The following is a 12,090-nucleotide window of genomic DNA, read 5'->3' on the forward strand; positions in this document are numbered from 1 at the left end:
TGGGAAAATAGAGTAAAAAAAATAAGATTCTGTCCTTGAGGAATTTATATTTTACTGGAAGACTATAGCATATGCATAGATGATATAAAGTAATTTGAGAGTTATGGGGAGAGCACTAACAAAGAAGTTAGATAACTTGGGAAAAGTCACTGTAGAAAATATTAAAGGGAACTAGGAATTCCAAGAGGCTGAGGCAAAAATTTGTTCGTGATATAGGGGATAGCCTATGCCAGGCTAGTGAAGTTGGGAAATGGGAGTGAAACCATATGATTTTAAGCTGGAAGGCACCTTAAGGATCATCAAATCCAGTCTCCTAATTTTGTAGGTAAGGAAATTGAGATCCAAAGAGGGGAAATAATTTGGCTAATGTATTTGTAATAAACAGCAGTCATGTACTCTGATTCCAGATGCATTGTTCTTTTCATTATACCATTCTGCCTATCCATTTCCCGGTTAAGTGTTCCATGGGTAATGGTAACTGTACATCTCATATTTCAAGTATTGTGTCTCATTCACAAATCAGGAGGAAAATACTATTGTTAGATCTCATATGTCCTGTGTTTGGTTCAAGAATAATGGTAACTACACATAGGCAACCTTCAAGGAGTGTGGGGAAGAAGTCAAAAGAAACCATATCCCTTTCAATTCATATTTTAGTTTTCAACCTTGCTCCATTTCAATAATTCTACTTGAGTGTAAATAAATAATTTGAGTGGGTCAATGGTGACTGCTTAGGAATAGACTTCGCGGCTCATACTTACCCTAGCAAAACCCTTAAATTTACATCATAATGAATAATGTTCAAAAAATCCAGTGTGAAATTATAGTGGCTGTTTCTACCCTAGAACTGTGCAAAAAGTCAGAAGACTCAACAAAATTAGTATCATTATAAACAAAGCAGCCTGTAGTTTTAAAACACAGAGATCATTCAGCTATTGAAGAAAGAATTTGAAGGAGAATATTTTACTCAAGTAATAGCAACCAAAAATTACACTGGAACAGTTAGAAATCATTGACTTCACAAAACAGTAAGAAATATTAGAATAAAATCAAAAGATTGAAAAAAAAACCAAGAAAATATAACATTTGATGGTGTTTTGGTTTTTTTAACTGATTTGGAAAATAGGTCAGGAAAGATGATTTAATAATCACTGGACTCCCTGAAAATCATGATGAAAAAAAGTCTGAAAATCATATTTCAAAAAAGAAAAAAAAAAAGCTTAGACACTATATTTTCAAGAAATCATAAATGAGAACTGCTCAAATCTATTAAAACCAAAGGTCCAGATTAAAAACGGATGGAATTTGAATGGAAATTGAAGCACACTATTTTTCACTTTTTTTCCCTGTTGGTTCACCAAGTTTTCTTCCACAAAATGACTAAGGAAATGTGTTTAATAAGATTGTACATGTACTATATCAGATTGCTTACTGTCTTAGAAAGTAGGAAGGGAGGAAGGAAGAAAATTTGAAATGCAGAACAAATTCTAGTGTTAAAAATTGTTTTTGCATGTAATTGGGGGGAAATAAAATATTGAAAAAAATCAATATTGATGCCCCCAAAAAGGGTCATTGAAACTTTTTCTTTTTAAATGCACAGAAGAGAACAGACAAAAGTTCAAAGGAATAAACAAGTAGAGCGTTTTTAAAAATTATTTGGAATTTATTATATATTTTTAAAAGAACAACCCAAGCAATGAAGATTTCACTGTTTTACATGGAGTCTTCTTTTTGTGTTCTACATATATAATGATTCTTTTTCCCCTTCCCCCTTTGGTATTTAAGTTTAGAAAAAACAAAAACAAAATTTTTTTAAATAACCAGTTTGAGCTAGCATTTGTGGAACATTGGAGTTCCATAGAACAGAGTGGAGATTTCTGACTTAAGTAATTTAGGATTTATACCCTAACCTTGCATCTGGAGCTGAGTAACTTTGGATGAGTGAATATATACTTTACTCTCCATCTACCTGGCCCCAGGGATCAGATTATGTCCACACAGACCATCTGCTCTGCTACCCCATTTTTCTCCTCACTAGAGTAGCAATTTGTGTACTTGACTCCTGACCCATGCCCCTAGGTCCTAGGAAAGTTTTTTGAACTCTGATGTGGGGCTAAGCCAACACTAGTGCATGCAAACTTGGCTAGCCATGTGATAATCCATATTGAATGGCTCCAAAGCAGACTCTTATATCTCCGTTCATAAAGAGCATCTTCCTTTTGGAAAGGGAATATCAATTGACTCTCATGATTAAAATCACCCTCCCTATTACTCCACCAAACCAAAGTCCTTGTCCAGGCCTTCATTCCCCAATGTGTTATCTTCCTTTATTGGAATATAAAGGCTTTGAGAGCAGATTCTGTTTCCCTGTCTTTTATTTGTATCCCCAGTGCTTAGCTGTATGCCTGCCATTCATTCATTAAATACTTTAATAAATGCTTTTTTATTTATTCATTTGTTGTTTAGTGTTTTGGAGTAAGTACTTTGCAGTTCTATCCTTGACTGATCAATGGTAAACTTGCTTTGTTTTATGTTTGAATCAGTGCTTGAGATAAGGTGGGGTGGGATTTGAAAAAGAGGGGAAGGGCATTTCCCCTCATGCAGGTAATGTATGATATAGTTTTATGAGACCATAGAGTTAGAAGAGACCTCAGATGTTATCTGGTTCATTCTCCTCACTTCACAAGTAAGAAAGTTGAGGTCTAGGGAAGGTAAATGACTTAGTATAGATCACACAGATAGTTAATGGGACTTGAATTTAGCTATTTTGATTCCAAATCCAATGTATTTTTCATGGTACCAGTGTGTTTAACATTGACTTCAAGTTGTGACCATCAGCTTTTAAGATGGACCTATGATACGTGATCTAGCATCTTCCTAGGATTTCTGCTGCATCTGCTTCTGTACCTCTATGGCAAAACTTCTTAAATTGTGAGTCACAATCCCATATAGGATTGTATAACTGAATGTAAGGGTTGCAAAACATTTGGCAACAATAAAAGGTACCAAATATTCTACCAAGATTGAAGTCTTTATATATAAATAAGGAAGCCCATCCATCTCATTATGCAAATTTGCTTTCATCTTTAGTAAAATTATATGTATACCAAAGAATTGTTTTTAAAATATATTTCTTTATGATTCATTATCAGTAAATATTTGATTTGTATACCTGTTTTACATATCCATATACCAGAATTGCATAAAAATTTGTCTGGCAAAAAGGGTTGCAAATGGAAAAAATTTAAGAAATCCTGCTCTGTGGAACATCTAGAAAAGCAAAGCTATAGAAACAATATTGGTCCAATGGCAGTCAGGTCCATTTTACTCCAGGTAGGGAAAGTGCATATTATCTGTTCTTGATAAAGGGCTAGCTACATTGTGAAGGATTAATGTGAAAGGTATTTTCTGCTTGGTCCCAAAGAGTAGGACAAGGAGCAGTGGAATTGGGAAGGGAAAACGAGTTTCAAAAGACATATTCTAGAAAGATGTCTAGAAAAATATCCCAATTTTTAGAGCTGTCCAAAAGTGGAATAGGCATTAAGATAGTGAATTGCCTATTACTGGAGATCTTTGCATGGATACTAAATGGGTACCTATCAGTGAATGATGAATTTCTGTTCATATATAGGTTGGAATACATGGCCATAGAGTATAACTTTTCTTCCAGCTCTCACATTTTCTCAAACCCTCTTACTTCCCTTTTGTTTTACTGTAATTTTAGATAACTGAATCCTGTTTTGTCCATAGTAGATGAATAAAATTAACTTCTGCATGTTGTTTCTCCTTCATTAGGATATGAGCTCCTTATGAAGCAGGGGCTATTTTTGATTTTTCTTTTGTCCTCAGGATATAGCACAGTGCTTTACTATGGTAACCCTTAAACTATTGTTTGATGGCTGATTTTAAATTCTTTATATGTGTCATGAATAATAATTGTGGAAATTACTAAGGTTTTGAAAGTATTTTAATGTATCTCCTTTGATCTTCACAACAACCCTATGAGTTGGATACTACAGGTATTATCATCCCTGTTTTACAGATGAGGAAGCTGAGGTATACAGAGGTCTGATGATTTGGCCACTCAGACTATAAGTCTTGGAAGATCAGATTTGAACTCAAGTCTCTTTTTGACTCCCAAGCCCAGCACATTTTTCATTCCAAAGTGTAGGTATTAATAGTTATTATTAGTGTTTTGTCTTTGTTTTGTTTTGTTCTTAATGTAGCTATTTAATATCTGATCCTTTATTTACATGACCTAAAGCATATCTCATATTTTTATCTTTAATAGAAAATATATTTAAAATACTGTTTTAAAAAAATTGGGTTTAATTCTGTAACATGACAATGGTAGTAAAGATTATTGGAACATAACAGATGGTTCCCTCCTCCCTCTTGATTGGAAAGAATGGAAGCTAGAAATCAGAGAGCTCCTCCTAAATCCTCTAATTAAGGAGGATGTCCAGGGCAGACACCATATTACTTCCCATCTATCTGTTCACCTGAACTTAATCTTCCTGAAAAGTCAAATCAGTTTTGAAACTCGTAACTCTTTAGTACCCCCTTGGGTCCTTTCCTCCTTAGCTATAGGATTTCATTATGCCCCAGCACTGGGTACCTGCTTGTCCTCTCCCTGTCCATTCCCTTTTAATCTTTTTGTGTTTTGGCTTCACCTATTAGATTGTAAGCTACTGGAGAGGAGAAATTACCTTTTGCCAATTTTTGTATTCTTAGCACTTAGGATAGTGCCTAGTACTTGTGTAGGAGTTGCTTAATAAATGTTTATTGACTGACTTATAAATACTTATTAAATTAAATTGAATAATACATTGAATAGTGACCAATTGTTATACTTTTATCTCTTCTATATATGACTTTAATATTTGCTTCCCATATCAAATCACAATCTTGTATATTTGTATTATACAAGTACACAATTATAACTATAATCTTTTATTATAGTTTTTGTCTGTCTTATTTTGCCAACCAAGCTATTATTCTTTTTACATCTTGTTTTTATTAATATCCTTTGTTTTAAAATCATTTTAATTTCCAAATGTATCTCTCCACCAATATCCTACCCAGTGAAACATCCCTTGTAAAAAAGATTTTGAGAAAGAGTTGGCAAAACAAATAACCTACTAACCATATCTGACACCTTAAGGTCTCTACCCCTTTGAAGAAAAGAGAGATGCATTTTCATTACTCCTCTCAGCCAAATTTGGTCATTATTCAATTAGACAATAAACATTTATTAAGCACCAGTATGTGGCCCTGGAAATACAAAAGAAAGGCAGAAAACAGTCCCTGGTGTCAAGGAGCTCACAGTATATTGGGGGAGAAAACATGTAAACAACCATGTACAAACAACTTATATATTTTGGAGGATATAAATTGGAGATAATCTCAGAGAGAAGACATTAAGATTAAAGAGGACTGGGAAAGGCTTTTTGAATAAGGTGGGATTTTAGTGGAGACTTGAAGAAATCCAGGGAAGCCAGGAGGGGAGAGGGTTCCAGGCATTAGAAATTGGGAGATGGCGCATCATGTTCAAAGAACAAAGAGGCCTTTGTTTCTGCATCACATTGTACATGGTTCATAGGGTGGTGTGAGATGCAAGACCAGAAAGGTTGGAAAGTACTAGGTTGTAAAAGTCTTTAAAAGCCAAACAGGATTTTGCATTTGATCCTCTAAGCAATAGGGAACCATTAGAGTTCCCACTGGAATATGGTTAAACCTGTAATTAAGGAAGATAAGTTTGACAGCTGAATGGAAGAGAGACTACAATAGGAAGAAACTTGGGGCAGGGAGACCAACTATCAGATTATTGCAGTGTTCCAGGCATGAGGTGATGAGGACTTGCACTTGGGTGGCAGAAGTGTCAGGAGAGAGAAGGGGGCATATATGAGAGAGGTTAGAAATGACAGGACTTGGCAACTGATTGGCTATAGAGAATGTGAGAGACAGAGGAACTGAGGATGGCATCTAGGTTGTGAGCCTGGATTAAGAGGATAAGAAAGGGAGTGTTTGAGGTAGATAGAAGAGTTCATATAGATAGAAAGTTCATATGCTAAATTTAAAATACCCATCCAAAAGGCAGTTGGAATTGTGGCTGTAATGTTCAACATCAGCTTCTTATTTATAACATTGTTATAATCATTATATATGTTCTTTTCCCGATTCTACTTCCGTCTGTATCAGTTCATTTTAGTCTTACCATGCTTCTTGAAGTTTTTCATATTTATCATTTCTTTTTTTTGCCATTTTTAAAAAATAAAATACAAAATAAGAAAAGGAAAAAATTGCCATATGTACAGCAAAACTTGAGAGGATTTAAAATGTAAACCTTCCATTTCAAGAACATATAATTAATACAGCACATTGTATTCAAAGCTGTCCATCTTTTTTTGTTGTTTGTTTCATTGTAGGTTTTTTTGTTCTCTGCTATGCACTTCTTACTTTATTCCCCCCCCCCTTCTTCCCTCCCATTCCCCTCAAAAAAGTTACAATTAAGCATGGATATTCACACATATACATATGTCTAAATATGCATACACATAAATATCTATAAGCATATTTATATATACATATACATTAATATATATCTATGTAAGATCATAGTATACCTGTTTTTCTTGTTTCTCTGAAGATGGACATCATCTTCCTTCATATGTCCAATGTTTCCATATTTTTTCTAAATCCACCAACTCATCTTTTCCTAGGCCACACCAATATTCCAACCTTATACTGTCAAGTTATTTTAAATAGTCAAAAACAGTATTGATTAATATGGCTGATGTAAGTGTAGTTTCCTTATTTTTTTCTCTTGATTAAATATATTTTAGCTTTAACTGTGTCTGAGTTTATGATTACTACCCTTGATTTTTTACTTAATAAATTCTACTTCTGATCTATATTTTATTTTTGTATGTATTTCTTATTTCCTTTCCCTCCTGACTCTGCTTTATTTCTACCTGATATCTTACTCTCCTATCAGTTAACCTACCTCCTCCTCCAGTGTTCCCTTCCTTATCCTCTCCCCTTATCCTTTCCCCTTGCCCTTCAAATTCAAGGAACAAAGAGGCCAGTGTTCTGTCCAAATTTAGAAGACTTTTATATAGCCTTCCACATATTTATATTGTTCCTTCTTTATCTCATTCTCATTAATCTGTACACCCTCCTAAACCACCACCCCCATCTTTTTCCTTCAACTTCTTATTTCTGTATTAATTTGGAAGACTTTTATTCTATTCTAAATGCATATGTTGTTCTCTCTTTTCATTCTGAAGTTAGAAGACTTTTATACTCTTCTAGATGTATATATTTTGTTCCCTCTTTAACCCAGTCCCAATGAACCCATTCCCAGAACTCCAGCCCTCCTCCTCATTCTTATATCAGAATAATTATCCATTATATTCACATATCAAAGTGTATTTAATTATTTCCTAAACATTTGGCATCTCCTTTGCTTCCAGTTCTTTACTTCCATAGAAAGAAAGTGAAGCTTTGACTATTTTGGTGTATATGTCCTTTTTTTTTTTTTTTTTGGTCTTTGACTTCTTCTGGGGTATTTGCCTAATAGGGGGATCCCTAGATTTAAGGTTATAGACATTTTATTAGACTGTTAGCATGGCAACTTCTTTTTTAAGGAACATTATCTAAGCTCTGACTTTTATATAGTAATAATAAATAGAGAAGCAGTATTGGATAGTGATAAATCAATTTAAGTTCTAGCTCTGTCATATGCTAGTGGTTTTGTGAGATAGTGTTTTATAAAAATATTGTACACCATTGTGATGAAAATTATTTGAATTGAATAGATTAATTTTTGAATTTGCCCTGCCTTTCCTATTTTTCTTAGCATTTCAGTGCTCTTTTGCTACTTGCAGATAGTTTTAAAGTGCTCATAAAATATATAGAAAGAAAAATGAAATTCATATTAGTGAATCTGGCATTTTTTCATATTTGATAAATGTGGTTTGGAAGGAAGTAATTGACAGTTGAGTGATTTTTGCAGATCACTAGCCTATTTTCCTTTCTCTGGTATCTTGGACCTTGATTACTGTGGATAATTAAGAATTGACTGTATAATTATATCATGGTAAAAAAAATCATAAAGAATAGTACATTTTGAAAAAATTCATTTATACATTTGGCTCTTGAATTTGCTCTACTTAGCTGACTGTACACAGCTGAATGTAATATGGATGTCAGTTTAGTGGTCAGTATAGGTTTAAGTACTTAAGTAACAACCCCCTTCAAATATCACATTTTCAGCAACTTAGCTCCATTAAGCATGTGCAATTAAGAAAGCAAATGGCAAATTTGCTAATACATCAATGAAATATTTTCATTCTTAGACTTAGAAAGCAAAATTCAGCTGTTCTTTGCCCTCCCCCTCCCCTATTAAAAATACTATAAACACCAGAGAGAATAGGATGACCTTAATATTTCCTTCCCAGACTAAATCACAACTTTGAAGCAGTTATTTCCCACTGAATAAAAAGTTTAATTTCACGCCCTGATTAGTGCTAGTACGTGCAGGTGGATATTTATTTTATGCAGCTTAACTGATCTGCTTTTGCAAATTACTTGCCAGCCAGCAGGGCTATAATTTCTTATGAGTAGTTGGTGGTAAATTATAGTTCTCATTAGTAGAAAAAAAAATAAAAAATAAATAAAAGTATGAGGAGGTGGGGGTTGAAATTAGCCATCAAGCTTTGACCAGACCAGAATTTTTTCTAATGGCATTTGTAAGAGATACACAAAGTTATTTTAGATCACTACTACATGCAGTTTAAAAAAAAGAAAAAAAATTGTTTTCAGGTGATTTGAAAAATCCACTCAGAACAAAATGTTTAAAAATCAGATTGTTAAAATGTTGAGAAAAGAGTTTTCCAGTAATTGTGAAACAGGAGATGTTACAATAAATATTAGAAAGGAATAGGACTAAAATATAATTAAGTTTAGGACATAATTTAGAAATGAAATTAAGAAGTTTTTGATATTAGAAGATTGAGTTAATGATACTTCTTGAATCAGAAGTAATGAAATTATTTTTCTTAATAATTTATATAAATTGAAAACAAGTTTATGAAATGGATCAGTTACCGAAAATAAAAAGCTAAACTCAGAGTCTTTCAGAATCTACCTTTTTTCCTCCCCTCATTGTCTTCCAGCAGAAGCATAGTATGTATGTATGTATGTCTGTATGTTCTTGTCTCACTCTGGGGTCTCTCCATCAGTCCCTAAGATTGTGAAAGTAAGGAAGTAGGAGTGGTTGTGAAGAATAGAGGGGTGGGAAGATTGAGACGGTTTTCCTTTTTTTTTTTTTTTTTTTTTTTTTTTTTTTTTTTTTTTTTTTTTTTTTTTTTTTTTGCCATTAACTTGATCTACTGTATTCCTTTCAGTGTTGGGTGCTCTTTCAGAGAAACATTTAATTCAAAGATAGCAAGAACAAAAATACAGACATTTCTCAGCACTTCAAAGGCATATTCTTTCTTATCCCACTTGATTTTCTAGGGAAAGTGGGCTCACTCTTAGGGTCTACATGACATTAGTCTCATCATATTAATGTCCAGTCGTAGCATGATTGCTGGATGAATATTTCTCAGCTCCCTCTGAGCTGAGTCTCAAAAATCACACCTCATCAAGGTGTGATGCTGGGCTTACTATATAATCTTAGCATGGACTACAGGAGGATTGCTCTCCTGCCCTTTTGAAACTCAGCAAGTTGGAGCCTCCAAATTAATCTCCTTTACTTAAAATAGAGAACAAACGGCAATGCAAAAAAACTAAGACCTGTTTCATTTTGCCACATGTTGGCCTCAGCAGGTAGATTGCAACAAACTCTTATAGCAGTCTCTTACTAGATACCCTCAGCAAATGAATTAAACCAAGAGGTAATAACTGAACAGAACAAATTAAGGCCCTTTCTAAATGTACCCCGCATTTTGGTTTCTTAGTTGTATATAGAGAGTCTGTCCATCACATATTTAGCAAATCAGAGTAATTTACTGAATGTCTACATAAGTCTTTCCAATGCACTTTCATTTTATGTCATCACAACTTCTTCTCACACAGGTATGTGTTATCTGAGGTGCTCTGTGTATTTTCCAGTTCCTTATCAAGGGGATAGATTTAGAGAGCTAGCCTTAGAGACAGGAAGGTCTAAAATCAAGTCAATTTTTGACACTTTATAATCTTGAAAGTCACTTAATGGCTCTTGGAACCACTACAAATTCCCTACTAATCTGAGATTCAGCTCGCGTCATTCTTAGAAGAAATTCTTTTAGATTCCCTCAGTTGTAAGTGCTCCTTCTGCATTTCTTTATGTTTATATGTGTGTGTTTGTATAAGTATGTTACATTCACTTGATGATGTTTTCCTTCAGTATGAGGAACAGTGGTAGAGTAATTTGGTTCATATTTCTACACCTAGAGGAGTTAAGGGATGGGAAGTATGCTCACTTGATTAGAAAAGAAGCTAGTGAAACTAGATGATACAGTTTAGAAGAAGAGAGCATAAGTGGTATTCAAAATAAATGAACCCAAGACAGGTATTCACTTGACAATCATGAATGACAACACTTTTATAATTTACAAAAGGAAGCATGTCTTGGGGACAGTGAGGTGGCACAGTGGTTAGAGCACCAGCCCTGAAGTCAGGAGTACCTGAGTTCAAATCTGGTCTCAGACATTTAATACTTCCTAACTGTGTGACCCTGGGCAAGTCACTTAACCCCAATTGCCTCAGCAATAAAAAAGGGAGGGAAGGGGGAGGAGCATGTCTTTTAGCAATAGGGAGTTATAGGCCCACTAAACTCTGTCCTTATCATATTTCTCCCGGAGTATTATATTTATTTCTGGTCACCATAGTTGATGGACAGTGATAAATTGGAAAATGTCTTGAGGAGCATACTCAGAATGAAAGACCTAGAGTCCATGACCTATGAAGATTAAGTAAAGGAAATGGGACCATTTATCCTGGAGAAAAGAAAAGATTCAGAGGGGATGTTGTAGCTCCATGCATGACTTTAGTAAACTTAAAGGGCAGAAGTTTTAGAGATCATAGAATCTCAGAATCTAAGAATTGGAAAGATTCTCAGGAATCCTTTCAGTGAGAAATAATAAATTTTTGTCTGGCTCCTATTTGAAGACTTCCAAGAAGAAAAGCCTGCCTTCTTCCTGCTGCTGGATAACTTGAATTCTGTGAAGAAGTTTTTCCTGATAAGCTTAAATTGGCCTCTTTGCAGCTTCTACCCATAGCTCCTGGTTCTGCCCTATCCACACTACAACCCTTTGAATTTTTGAAGACAGCTATAATGTCCCTGTGGAGTCTTTTCTTTTCTCTGGGATAAATGTGATCTCATTTCCTTTACTCAATCCTTTTTATCATGGACTCTAGGCTCTTCACCATCATGGTTGCCTTCTTCAGGACATTCTCAGTTTATCACTGCCCTACAACCATAATCCCCAGAACTGAATATAGTACTTTAGATAAGGTCTTATATGAACTTACAACTCTTTATTGCTAAAAGATGTGTCCCCTTTTTTAATCTATAAAAATTACATAATTTTAATAGGGTATAATATAATGGGGATCATTTTAGTTTTATTTGACTTCCATATGACACCATTGGTTTATTTTGAACTTGCTTGTTCACTAAAACTTCCAGATTTTTTCAAAATTGCTGTGTATCCATTTGTTCCCATCTTATAAAGTTGATTTTTTTTTTGTATCAAGTGCAAGATTTTACCTTTATTCCTACTAAATTTTACTTTATTAGAATTTGTATCTGTTATCTCTTATGTTCACTGAGATCATCTGTAGGTTTTTTTATTTTGTTTTTTGCTGAGGCAATTGGAGTTAAGTGACTTGCCCAGGGGTTACACAGCTAGGAAGTATTTATATGTCATTCATATATATATATATGATATATATATATCAAATATATATATATATCAAATTTGAACTCAGGTCCTTCTGACTTCAGGGCTGGTGCTCTATCCACTGTGCACTTAGCTGCCTCCATCTTTAGGTTTGATAAGAATACCACGTATGCTTTTGTCTAGGTCATTGCTGAAAATG

The 12,090-nt window shown here is 34.2% G+C and overlaps 1 protein-coding gene across 7 annotated transcripts in view; it reads left to right on the top strand.

The window, feature by feature from the left end:
- The window catches only part of BTRC (beta-transducin repeat containing E3 ubiquitin protein ligase), a 198,990-nt gene that overhangs the window by 20,039 nt on the left and 166,861 nt on the right, over positions 1–12,090 (top strand). For 2 of the 7 annotated variants that reach the window (XM_023496399.2, XM_023496413.2), the window contains exon 2: positions 4,043–4,167. The exons of the other annotated variants lie outside the window; for them this stretch is intronic. The gene's annotated coding sequence lies outside the window, so the exon portion shown is untranslated. The remainder of the gene's footprint in view (positions 1–4,042; positions 4,168–12,090) is intronic. 7 annotated transcript variants of the gene reach the window in all.

This window comes from Sarcophilus harrisii, chromosome 2 (assembly GCF_902635505.1).
Source record: "Sarcophilus harrisii chromosome 2, mSarHar1.11, whole genome shotgun sequence".
Lineage (NCBI taxonomy): Eukaryota > Metazoa > Chordata > Mammalia > Dasyuromorphia > Dasyuridae > Sarcophilus > Sarcophilus harrisii.